We start from the raw sequence: 11,679 nt of genomic DNA, 5'->3' as shown, positions 1-11,679 counted from the left end.
AAAAATATAACTTAATTTAATTTTTCTTTTACTAAAAACTACTAGAAATATTATAAATAAATATTTTATTTTGAAACAAATAAATTATTTATTTTAAACGTAAAATTAAATAAAAATAGAAAAAAAATATTTTATATTTATAAAACATACTTAATAAAATAGATAAAATAAGTTACAAATACAGAAGATGCCAACGACTAAATTATTCTTTAGTGCTGAATTTTTTCCATATATGCTCAATCAAATCGTTTTTTAGAGCATTATGAGCTTCTCTATTGCGAATTTATGCCCTGTTGGTCATATAACGGGATAGATCTTCAATTCATTGAGTAGAGTATTCAAAAGATTCTTCGCCTTCTGTAGTTATAAATTCTGATGGATCATAATAATGAAGGTATGTGTGTCGTTCATCCTTACCTATAATATTATGAATAATGATACATGCAATCATAATTTTCCCCATCATATCTTTGTCCCACAAAAGACAAGGGCGATGAAGAAAAGAAAAATGAGCTTGTAAAACTCCAAATGCTCGTTCAACATCTTTTGTAGCCGCCTCTTGATGTTCAGTGAACAACTTGTATTTTCGAAGTTGTGGAGAACTTATTGACTTGACAAAGGCAGCCCATGAAGGATATGTTGGGTTATGAGCATTCTAACACTCCTAAGTGTACATGCAACCCTAAATACCTTGGATCTATGTTTTCTCTATTATACATGCAAATATGAATATCCAAGGTATTATCCTAAACTAGCATACAAAACTATCAATATAACAAGATAGAATACATACCTCTTTGATGGTGCTTGTCTTCATGAAGCTTGAGTGCCTAGTGCCCCAAGTGTGACACCTCAAATGGTTCACAATCATCAAAACACTTAGAATAACTTAGAGAGAATTCTACACTTCATGAAAATCGGCTAGCCCTTTCTTACTCTCACTAGTGGCCGATTTTCCTCAAGAATAAGATGCTTATATAGTTATACAATTAGGGTAAACCCTAATTGTCATGAATTTCCATTTCCTTGGATCCATGGGTTCAAATACACCATGGAGCATCCATGGAGCATCATATGGGTTTTGGCCCAACTAGATAATCCATGGAGCATTAGCCCACTATACAAGTATGGATGATTTACACAATCAACCCACATATTTAATTAGTCTTCTTTTGATCACTCAATTAATGCTAGATTAATTCTTGATCAATACTAATTAAATAATCTCATTATTCGTATTATTAATATACTAGAACTTATAATATATTAATAACCATAAGTGTTTTATTTCTCTCATTTAGTCTATCCAAGTGCATGATGGTATGCAACCCAAATGGACCATGCCGGGTCGGGTCAAGTCTTACCAATTATAGTTATGGACTTAGACATTAATCCAACAGTCTCCCACTTAGATAAGTCTAAAACTATTATTGCGTATGACTTCAGGAACCAACTAGCAATCGTAGCTCTCAAAAGCTTCTGTCGAACTCTGACCTTGTAGATGAACTCTGATCTTGTCAATGACTTGTCCATTAGATAAGGGATCATATATTCCTCCATTCTAGATATCATATGGATTGAGACATGGATTATAATCATTCTCTCTATCCATTAGTTGTTTCCCGATTTTCGATTTATGACGACTGACTAATTGAACAAATCAAATTAGTCCTGGCCCGGCCGAGCACTTCCATTTGTCATCATCAAATCATCGAGGGGCCCACAGATATCGCTTTTATCCCGAAGGTAAAAGGAATGGATAAACTTCGACTCATATGGCTTGTTCTACTACTTGTTGAATCATACACAAAGGCACGTTTTATAGCACCGAGTTACCAAATGCAGTTTCGTGCAATCAATGTACAACCAACTCATAGTAACAACTCATATCTCTAGGTTTGAAGAATATAAGATATTATCGTCTCATGATCACTCGTGATAAAATCCATGAAGTGATTCCAATGAGCGTGGGTTGAATCCAATACTCAGAACTTATGAGCACTCATGAGTGTTGTAGCCATTTGTCCAACACCTTAGACCTCTACAAGCCAACTCATGACAGTCTTAATTCATATCTACTTCCAACATATGACCGACTGTGGATGGTTTGAATAACTTAGTCATTCCGGAAGAATAACCTAGTTTATTCGGGAAGTCAAAACATGCAAAGTGCAACACAATAATAATTGAATCCAATATGGTCTCAGAACTTATGAATATAAATATAACATCTTTTATTTATCACCATATGATTACACATTATTCATTGTATACTATTTCAGCTATCAACGTTATTCTTGAATTTAAAACAATAGTTGTCCCATGCTCCAAGCATGTACACTATGTTTTTCTAAACACTAGTCATGCCATACACCAAGTATGCATACTATGTTTGTCTATGATCTTTAGTTTGTGAACTAGATCAATTGAACATAACTTCAATGATTCTCTTTTCACACTCCCAAATCCTTACTGCAAATGCAAGAATTCCAAATTCATGTCATTTACTGAAATCTGTTAGATTCTAAACTTATATGCATTGATCCTCTTGTAATGATTATGCACAAAGTCAGAAAGATTTGGCAACAATCATTACAGAGTATTCCAAAGGAGATTAGCTCCTTAGAAACATCCTTCTTGCATTAAGTTTCCTAATCTGAAACAGATTGGAAAAAAATTCTAACTTTGAAACATTTCTAGATTCCATTTTGACTATCACTTCTGAACAAGAGTTGCCTCCTTACAGATTATGTCAATATGGTCCTTCCAGAATTATCACTACACTTCCAACTGTCCTTGAGCAACCAATCTTTGGTAAACCTTAGATTGTCCTCGACAATTGTTTAATCCTTTTAGTCATATCCAGTTCTAAACCTTTTCCCTTCTTAATGCCCCAGGCATTTGGAAAATTTTAGAAAGGATGAATATATCACTTATAATCAATCCTATATCCGAAGCATATGGGACACGATATATGATGTCTCACATAAAGACTAAACCAGTCTTTTGCTATAACATTTCCATTTCTATTTGCCAAGTTCTCATAATTCAGATTATGAAAAGGGATGTCGTAATCATAATCGAATTTAAGAACGCAAATAAAGGAGAAAGGATGAATATAGCACATGTAATCGATCCTATATCCAAAGCATATGGGACACGATTCATGATGTCTCACATAAAGACTAAACCAGTCTTTTGCTATAACATTTCCATTTCTACTTGCCAAGTTCTCATAATTCAGATTATGAAAAGGGATGCCGTAATCATAATCGAATTTAAGAACGCAAATAATGGACCCATATACAGAATTTCCTTATGTTGAGCCATTCTAACATGAAATTCATATATATCCTTGACTAAATAATTAAAACCTCACGATCTAAGCTTATAGATTTGAGAGGAAGTATAATTTCCTCTCCCTTAATTATAGCAAAACAACTTTTTCCCAATTAAAACCTTTTGTTTTCTATAATTAACATTGCTAACTTGCAATCTTTATCATAATTATCATGCTCCCACTAACATGATGATTATTAGCATAACACTTATGCTCCCACTAGCTTTGACATGTACTCAGAAATCAGCTGGACTTCTAGAAATCAATACTTTATTGACTTTCTTACCAAAGTTCAGATTTCTGATACTAGATTTCCTTGATAAGACTTTATCAATATCATACACCTCTCTTAGATAGCTCACATGTGTGTCTAAACAATTATGAAGAGGGATACCGTAATCATAATGGTTAGACCTTTTTGCCACTTCTCACAAGTCCAGGTTAGTGTGCCGGTAAACCACACACGCTCCACTAACGACTTTGAGAATGCAAATATCACAATTGCTATCTAACTAAAACCTACTTAGTGAAAGTGTTTCCTCACCATCATTTTCATGAATCGAAGAGAAACCTTATGACACTTAGATTTAATGGTGTATGTGTTCTTATCCATGTAAATTGTCAAAACCATATTCACAAGACAAGGATAATGACAAATCCGAACTCATATGGACTGAACTCAATCTTAACTTCTTGCCACCTGGCAGCTCAAGGGCCTGCCATTGCTTCCAAGTTGTTGTGCAACACATTGAGAACTCTAAGAACTCATATGCAAAGCCAACTTTAACTGGAATGGGCGCAGAATATGTCAACACGATAGGTTATAAACCTTAAGTTATGTGCTAGTGAGGAACTTCAGGTTTCATTCTTGATTAGTTCTTGAGACTTTCAAGACCTCTAAGACTCCCACTGTCCTCTTGACCTATAAGACTCCCTTGTCAAACATCCAAGAGATAGTGCAGATTCTAATCAAGACAAAGACTTCACACAATTGGCCTTAGTTGGTCTTTGTTTTATCCAAAACATCACAACTTACCAATTTCAAATGTACAAGGGTAGGAAACTTTTACTCTTACATTTGTCAAGTGTTTTAAACCTTCTTTAAGACATGTCACTCAAATTACAATCTTGGAGTATGACTCTAAGACTTGTATTGGAACGAAGTATGACTCATCTTCTTGATTTAACCATTTCAACAATTCAAGATCCCTTCTTCTTAGTCATAAGAATGCACTAAGACTTCCTTAGAGAACAAATTTTGATATGGTTTCTTAATCATTAAGATGATCACAAAACTGATACTAAAGTACTCTCCCATCTTTTCAGATTTGAGAAACTTTTATCCTTCTGCCTAATTTGATTCTTCTTATTCGCTCTGCCATACGTTGGAACCTCTTTCCAATGTCTCAGAGTTACACTTAAGCTTGTAAGTATAATCATATTTACTGAGCTTTAGTAAACTATGACGAATAGCCTTATATCTTTTGTGGTGGACTTGACCAGTGCACAAGAATGTGTACTCGATCCCTTAGTCCATTACTTGGCTCACACATCCATGTGAACAAGTAAGTAGTCTTAAGTTTTCCAATACTTGAAAGTTCTCATTCATCATGCTATACAACTTGCATGATTCCAAGTCCCGGTCCAATTGGGACTTTGGATGATGAGAATCTTTCTTTATTTGGTAAATTTAGACATTACCACAAATGAAAGAATCAATTTCATATTTCCACTCTTGCTATTAATGGAATCATATAAGCAACAATTTTTCCTCAAATGCCATTGTAAGGATATTTTAAAATAAATAAAATCAAAAATTTTCTTTTATTTTAAAACTATGCGGAAAAACTTATCCTTACAATCCATATGAAAACTTGTTGTTATCTATTCCTAAGCAATATCTCATAACTCCTAAGAAGTAGCTCAAGAATCCGATCTTCAAACTACGCGTTAGAAATCCATCTACGCGATCAGATTCAGCATATTCTTTCTTTAAGTTTCTTCACTTTTCTTTGATTCTTAAAACATCACCATGTGACCCAGTCACATCATGCATCAAGAATCTCAGAATAGAAACTTAACAGAGTTAGATAGTGGACTTTACCTGAAGTAGAGTCAAACTTATTGACTTTAACATCCTTAGGTAAGTTTGGCAGCTTCGCAACTAATGACCATTTCTTTGGCAAATTAAACATATTGACCCTTTGATAATGGTACACGGGACTATTACAGACTTAACCTTTTTCTCTTTACCATTTGGTCAACCTAGTAGACTATGGTCAATCCCTTTCCTTGGGAAGAGAATGCTTTTTATGTATTTCCAGTGTCACCATTGTCAATGTCCATAAAGTTTCAGGAAGTTGATCTTAGCAAATAGCTAAGATCATTAAGGGTCTTGTCATAGTCTATTTCATAGGTGTCCCAAAGGAACTCACTACGTGACTTAGAAAGTGATTGAACCACCAACTTTCTCAAGACTTTGACACCCAACTCTCCCGGCTTGTCAATATGTGACTACATCTCCAAGATGTGATCACACCTAGACCTTGCCTTGCCAACAGGGCTTGAGTGACCTTATACTTTTCAAGAACTTGTGGGGTAGGGAGAATAATTGGAGGAGGTGAAAGAAGTATGGTTTCCATTGGAACATCATCTTCATTTAGGAAGGCTTGTTTCAAGAGATTTGGGAAGATCATAAATGTCTAAACCAGACATGTTTTGGGAGATATTCAAGATAGTTGATCTTAAAGTCCTTAATATGACACCCAATATGAAATATTAAGGCTAGGACCCAACAAACTATTTTTATAACTTAGAAGAGGTATGCCGTAATCCAAGCTATAAAATATTTGAAGGTAGGTGAATGACGATTCACCAATTTCCACCAAGATAAATGAAATGTGTTATTAGGTTTTAATTGGATTTGAAACTCCTAGATCTTTTTGAGATTCATTGAACTGTTCAATGGCATGTTTCAATCTCGAGTGTGCCCTTCAGGTTTTGTGACTGGGATGCCGAGGATCACAAAACAAGGTGTGAAGTAACCATGCAAATTACTTGGTACCCTTAATAAATTACCCCTCAATCGATGTGCCGGTTAACCACACACGCTCCATCGATACTATGATAAATATTAAGTCACCCTTTACCTACCTTGTTAAGTCCAAGTTAGTGTGCCGGTTAACCACACACGCTCCACTAACGACTTAGACAAAGTGTAAAGTGTAATTTCATGGATTAGCACCTTATTCACATTTTCCTAAGTAACTAAGATTGGGTATTATTAAGAGTTTAGTTACTTAGTATTTATCATTAATACTTTTAATGAAGGGAGAATTATAGTCATGTCAAACCCGTTCGGCTAACGACCCTCCACCAGTCAAGCAAGCGGTGGGTGAGAGTGGACACCCATTAAGTTGCCATTTTATAGGCAACAACCTTATACCCACCTTATAGACCGGCTTCGTGAATGAGGCGTATTAGCGGTAAGACTGACTTTACTCTTATACATATATATATATATATATATATATATATATATATATATATATATTATTAACTTATAATATTATAAAGTATAAGGGTTGAATTTTAACTTTTAAAATTCTAAGGGCTAACTTGGAATTAAAGTATTCATAAGTGAAAACTTTACAAATTCCAAAACTTGAGGGCAAGTTTTGAAACTATTCAAAACTAATTAATTCGATAACTTATGTATTTAAAGTAGTTTTAATCCAAAAACTCTTCAAGTTCCATAACTTGATGACAAATTATGGAAGACTTTAAACTAATAAAGAATTAACTTTTCTTTATTTTATAACTTATGGAATTAATTAAGGTTACATTATTTTTATTTTTATTATTTATTTAATGAAGAGACTCTTGGTCCTCCATAACTTGAGGACAAATTATGGAGTCATAACTCCAATTAATTAGAACTAGACTCTTCATTTTTTGTAACCTTCGCCAATTTTATGAGTTTTATGAGTCTTTAATGTGACTCTTCATGTAACTTGAGGACAAGTTACACAAACACATTTTATACTCAACTCTTAGATTAAAATGGATTGAAAACAACTATTTCAATTAACTTTTCTATTAATCTAAGCAACTCATAAGAACAAGATAATTCAAATCAAACTTTTTCATGTAATTAGTCTAACCTTTAAACTAATACAAAACATGAATCTATTGACAATTATCTTTGAAAATGGATTAGCATGAACATTACCACATTAAAAAAAACAAGTTTATAAGTTCAAAAACAACTTAGGGTAATGTTCCTAGTCCATTTCTAGCCAAAAACCTCGAAAATATGCTGTATGGGGTCCAACTCGTCGAGTGCATGAACATAACTCGGCGAGTTGGATGCATTTTGCCTTGGACTCGTTGAGTCCCTTCATGGACTCGGCGAGTCTGCTGGGCTGACAGCACCAATTTTGATTTTTCAGCTTTTATTGCAGGTATAACAAGAAAACAAGCCTAGTCTCTGATACCACTGTTGGGTTATGAGCATTCTAACACTCCTAAGTGTACATGCAACCCTAAATACCTTGGATCTATGTTTTCTCTATTATACATGCAAATATGAATATCCAAGGTATTATCCTAAACTAGCATACAAAACTATCAATATAACAAGATAGAATACATACCTCTTTGATGGTGCTTGTCTTCATGAAGCTTGAGTGCCTAGTGCCCCAAGTGTGACACCTCAAATGGTTCACAATCATCAAAACACTTAGAATAACTTAGAGAGAATTCTACACTTCATGAAAATCGGCTAGCCCTTTCTTACTCTCACTAGTGGCCGATTTTCCTCAAGAATAAGATGCTTATATAGTTATACAATTAGGGTAAACCCTAATTGTCATGACTTTCCATTTCCTTGGATCCATGGGTTCAAATACACCATGGAGCATCCATGGAGCATCATATGGGTTTTGGCCCAACTAGATAATCCATGGAGCATTATCCCACTATACAAGTATGGATGATTTACACAATCAACCCACATATTTAATTAGTCTTCTTTTGAACACTCAATTAATGCTAGATTAATTCTTGATCAATACTAATTAAATAATCTCATTATTCTTATTATTAATATACTAGAACTTATAATATATTAATAACCATAAGTGTTTTATTTCTCTCATTTAGTCTATCCAAGTGCATGATGGTATGCAACCCAAATGGACCATGTCGGGTCGGGTCAAGTCTTACCAATTATAGTTATGGAGTTAGACATTAATCCAACAGGATATATGCCATCAATGAGATAATAAGCCATATTATTTTCTCGATCATTCACAGTGTAACTCACATTTGGTGCTCGACCTGCCAAGACATCATCAAAAAGAGGAGTTCTTTGGAGGACGTTAATGTCATTGCACGAACCTGGTGTTTCGAAGAATGCATGCCATATCCATAAGTCATACGATGCAACAGCTTCCAAAATTATTGTTTTCTTACCGCTTCACCTGCATATTGTCTAACCCAAGCGGTGGGGCAGTTTTTCCATTCCCATTGCATGTAGTTAATACTGCCTACCATACCTGGAAATACACGTTCTTCTCCAACATGGACCAGTCATGCCAAATCATCTCTATTGGGACTTCTAAGGTACTCTTCACGAAAACATGAAATGACACCTTCCACAAACTTTACAAGAGCATCCCTTATCACAGGCTCACTCATTCTCAAATATTCATCAAGTGCATCTGTTGATGCCCCATATGCCAACACCCTCATAGCTGTAGTACATTTCTGTATTGGTGAAAAACCTTGTCTGCCTGTGGCATCGCGACTTTGTTGAAAATATCGGTCATTAGCTGTAACACACTTCCACTATGCAGAGAAATAGTGGTTTTCGCAATCGAAATCTACCATGGAATTTTTCTTCACCATACGTTGGGTTGTCAACAAAGTAGTCTTTCATCAAACGTGCTATTAGGTTTTGAGCATACTAACACTCCTATGGTGTACATGTAACCCTAGAAACCTTGGATCTATGTTTTCTCTAAAATACATGCAAATTTGATTTCCACGATTTACAACCTAACTAGCATGTTATGGGGTACTTGTAATATAAAACTTTAAGTAGAATAACATACCTTTCTTTTGTGGTTTATTGCTTGGAGTTTTAGAACCTAGCACTAATAGTGTGGATACCTCAAGTGGTGTCACAAATCACCCAAAACAACTTGGAAATACTTGAGAGAATATGATGCTTTCTAGAATCGGCAGACCTTTATTTCTCACACACCTTAGTGCCAATTCTAGAACCAAGGACCTCTTTATATACTATGGAGGATTAGGATTAAACCCTATAACCCATGACTCTTCATTTACCTAGGATCCATGGGTTAAAAGATCCATGGACTATCCATGGACTTCCATATACTCTTATCCCATCTTAAATAAATCTTAGCCCATTCCACACACACACACACACACATATACATATATATATATATATATATATATATATATATATATGTAAGACCCCATATTTAATTAGCCTCTTTTGATCATTATATTAAATCCAAAATTAATTCTTGATCAACACTAATTAAATAATATAATTTCATATTAATATTTTATAACTTATAATATATTAATAGATCATAAACCTCTTATTCTTAAAATTATATCCATACAAATTTTTAGGTGAAGTGCAACCCAAATGGACCATGTCGGGTCGGGTCAAGTTATACCAAATATAGTTACGGACTTAGACACCTTATCCAACACGTGCCTCACCCTGCTCATGTTCCCGATCACAATACCTCCTTCTGGCTCTAGGATGATATCTTACACTCATCTTTGGCATGCCTATGTGTAACTCACTCATGATAACATCAAATTGTCGGTTTTGTTGAACAACTCGTGCTTCCCATTCATTATACTCATTCACATTCGATGAACCGGAACCATATGATGAGTTTGCATTATGATACATTTTCAAAGAGATTAGATGTGACATCCCCATTTTCACGGACAGAAAAGACCGATTTTGTTTATGCTTTATAAAAATCAAAGTATCTCTTTTAATAAAAACGTTGCGGAATATGTCCCTAGAAAAACATGATAATTTCATTATCAAAGCATTTCGAAAGAAATGTATTTTTATTCATTTTAAAACATTTGAGATGTCATCTTCAACATAGAAACATAAGCATAAACAGAACTTACATTCATTTACATTAGTGATCTATATCTCCTTAATCTCTCAGTGTAATGTAACTTCACCTCGTCACCTGTGATACAAGTAAACTGAGTGGGTCAGGTTGGAAAAACTAGTGAGTACATAGGGTTTTCAACCCACAATAATATAATTATTATGTTTAATCATCAAACAATTAACCCAATTACCAATCCCCATTATCTTCTTTATTCCTAGGTACCTTCCCTAAGGATTTACCCTAAAGATCGTCTCCTACATCATATTTACCTCTCATCTCCTTACATCGCATTTCCTTATATTATTGTTCCTAAGGACTCTCCCTAAGGATCATCGCCTACATCGCATAGACAGTATTGATTTAGGGATTACTCCCTCAATATGTTCCCAACAAGGGTTAGGGCATCAGCGCATGAATACATAGTTACAACATCATCTGAACTCGTAATTCATAGTAAGGGGTTAGAGTATCATCGCATGAATATGTAGTTAGAAAATCGACTGAACTTGTAACTCATCACCTACATGTTATGGGCCTGCTGGTGTTTCCACGGGGTATTCTAGAATAGTCCGTGGTCGCCATCTATATTCTGGTAGATGACTACATCGCCACGTTGCCAGTTATGGTTATGGTATCTCCTTTCATCCTACATCACTTATTCATCATTATCTATTTATCTAATTATCATCACCTTTATATTATCACCTATCTCTCATCATTTTATTTCATCACACACCAACTATTTCATCTACCCATGTTTCATTCGCAACATATTTGTAGATATAAAATAAATATACCATTTAAATCATTTAAAACATGTATAAAATCTTTCATCCAACATAGACAACAAGTATTCAAATAATATGCACACATAGCACGTAATTTATATAAAATACTTCATATCTATGTGTAAGATGAAAGTAACTATGCACTCACTTGAAAATGTGGTGATTCCGAACTCAGATAGGGCTTCGCTTCTTAAAAATAATTTCGTTCGACGAAACCTAGTATTATTACCACTAGAGTTTAGTCTATTATTCGCCGAGACTAATTAATATTCTAGCTATTATTACGATTATATAAGCGTTAAACAATACTTATATAACCCATAATAATAGCCCAAGTACTTATTATAAGTTCCTAATAACGTTA

General features: G+C 34.4%; 1 pseudogene; it reads right to left on the bottom strand.

The window, feature by feature from the left end:
- Positions 1-322: 322 nt before the first annotated feature.
- Positions 323-10,334, bottom strand: LOC145035880 (uncharacterized; annotated as a pseudogene).
- Positions 10,335-11,679: the final 1,345 nt, after the last annotated feature.

The sequence above is a fragment of the Lactuca saligna genome, chromosome 3 (assembly GCF_052625555.1).
Source record: "Lactuca saligna cultivar CGN05327 chromosome 3, ASM5262555v1, whole genome shotgun sequence".
Classification (NCBI taxonomy): domain Eukaryota; kingdom Viridiplantae; phylum Streptophyta; class Magnoliopsida; order Asterales; family Asteraceae; genus Lactuca; species Lactuca saligna.
The sequence above is the reverse complement of the archived record's forward strand: the minus strand, read 5'-3'. Positions and strand labels throughout refer to the sequence as shown.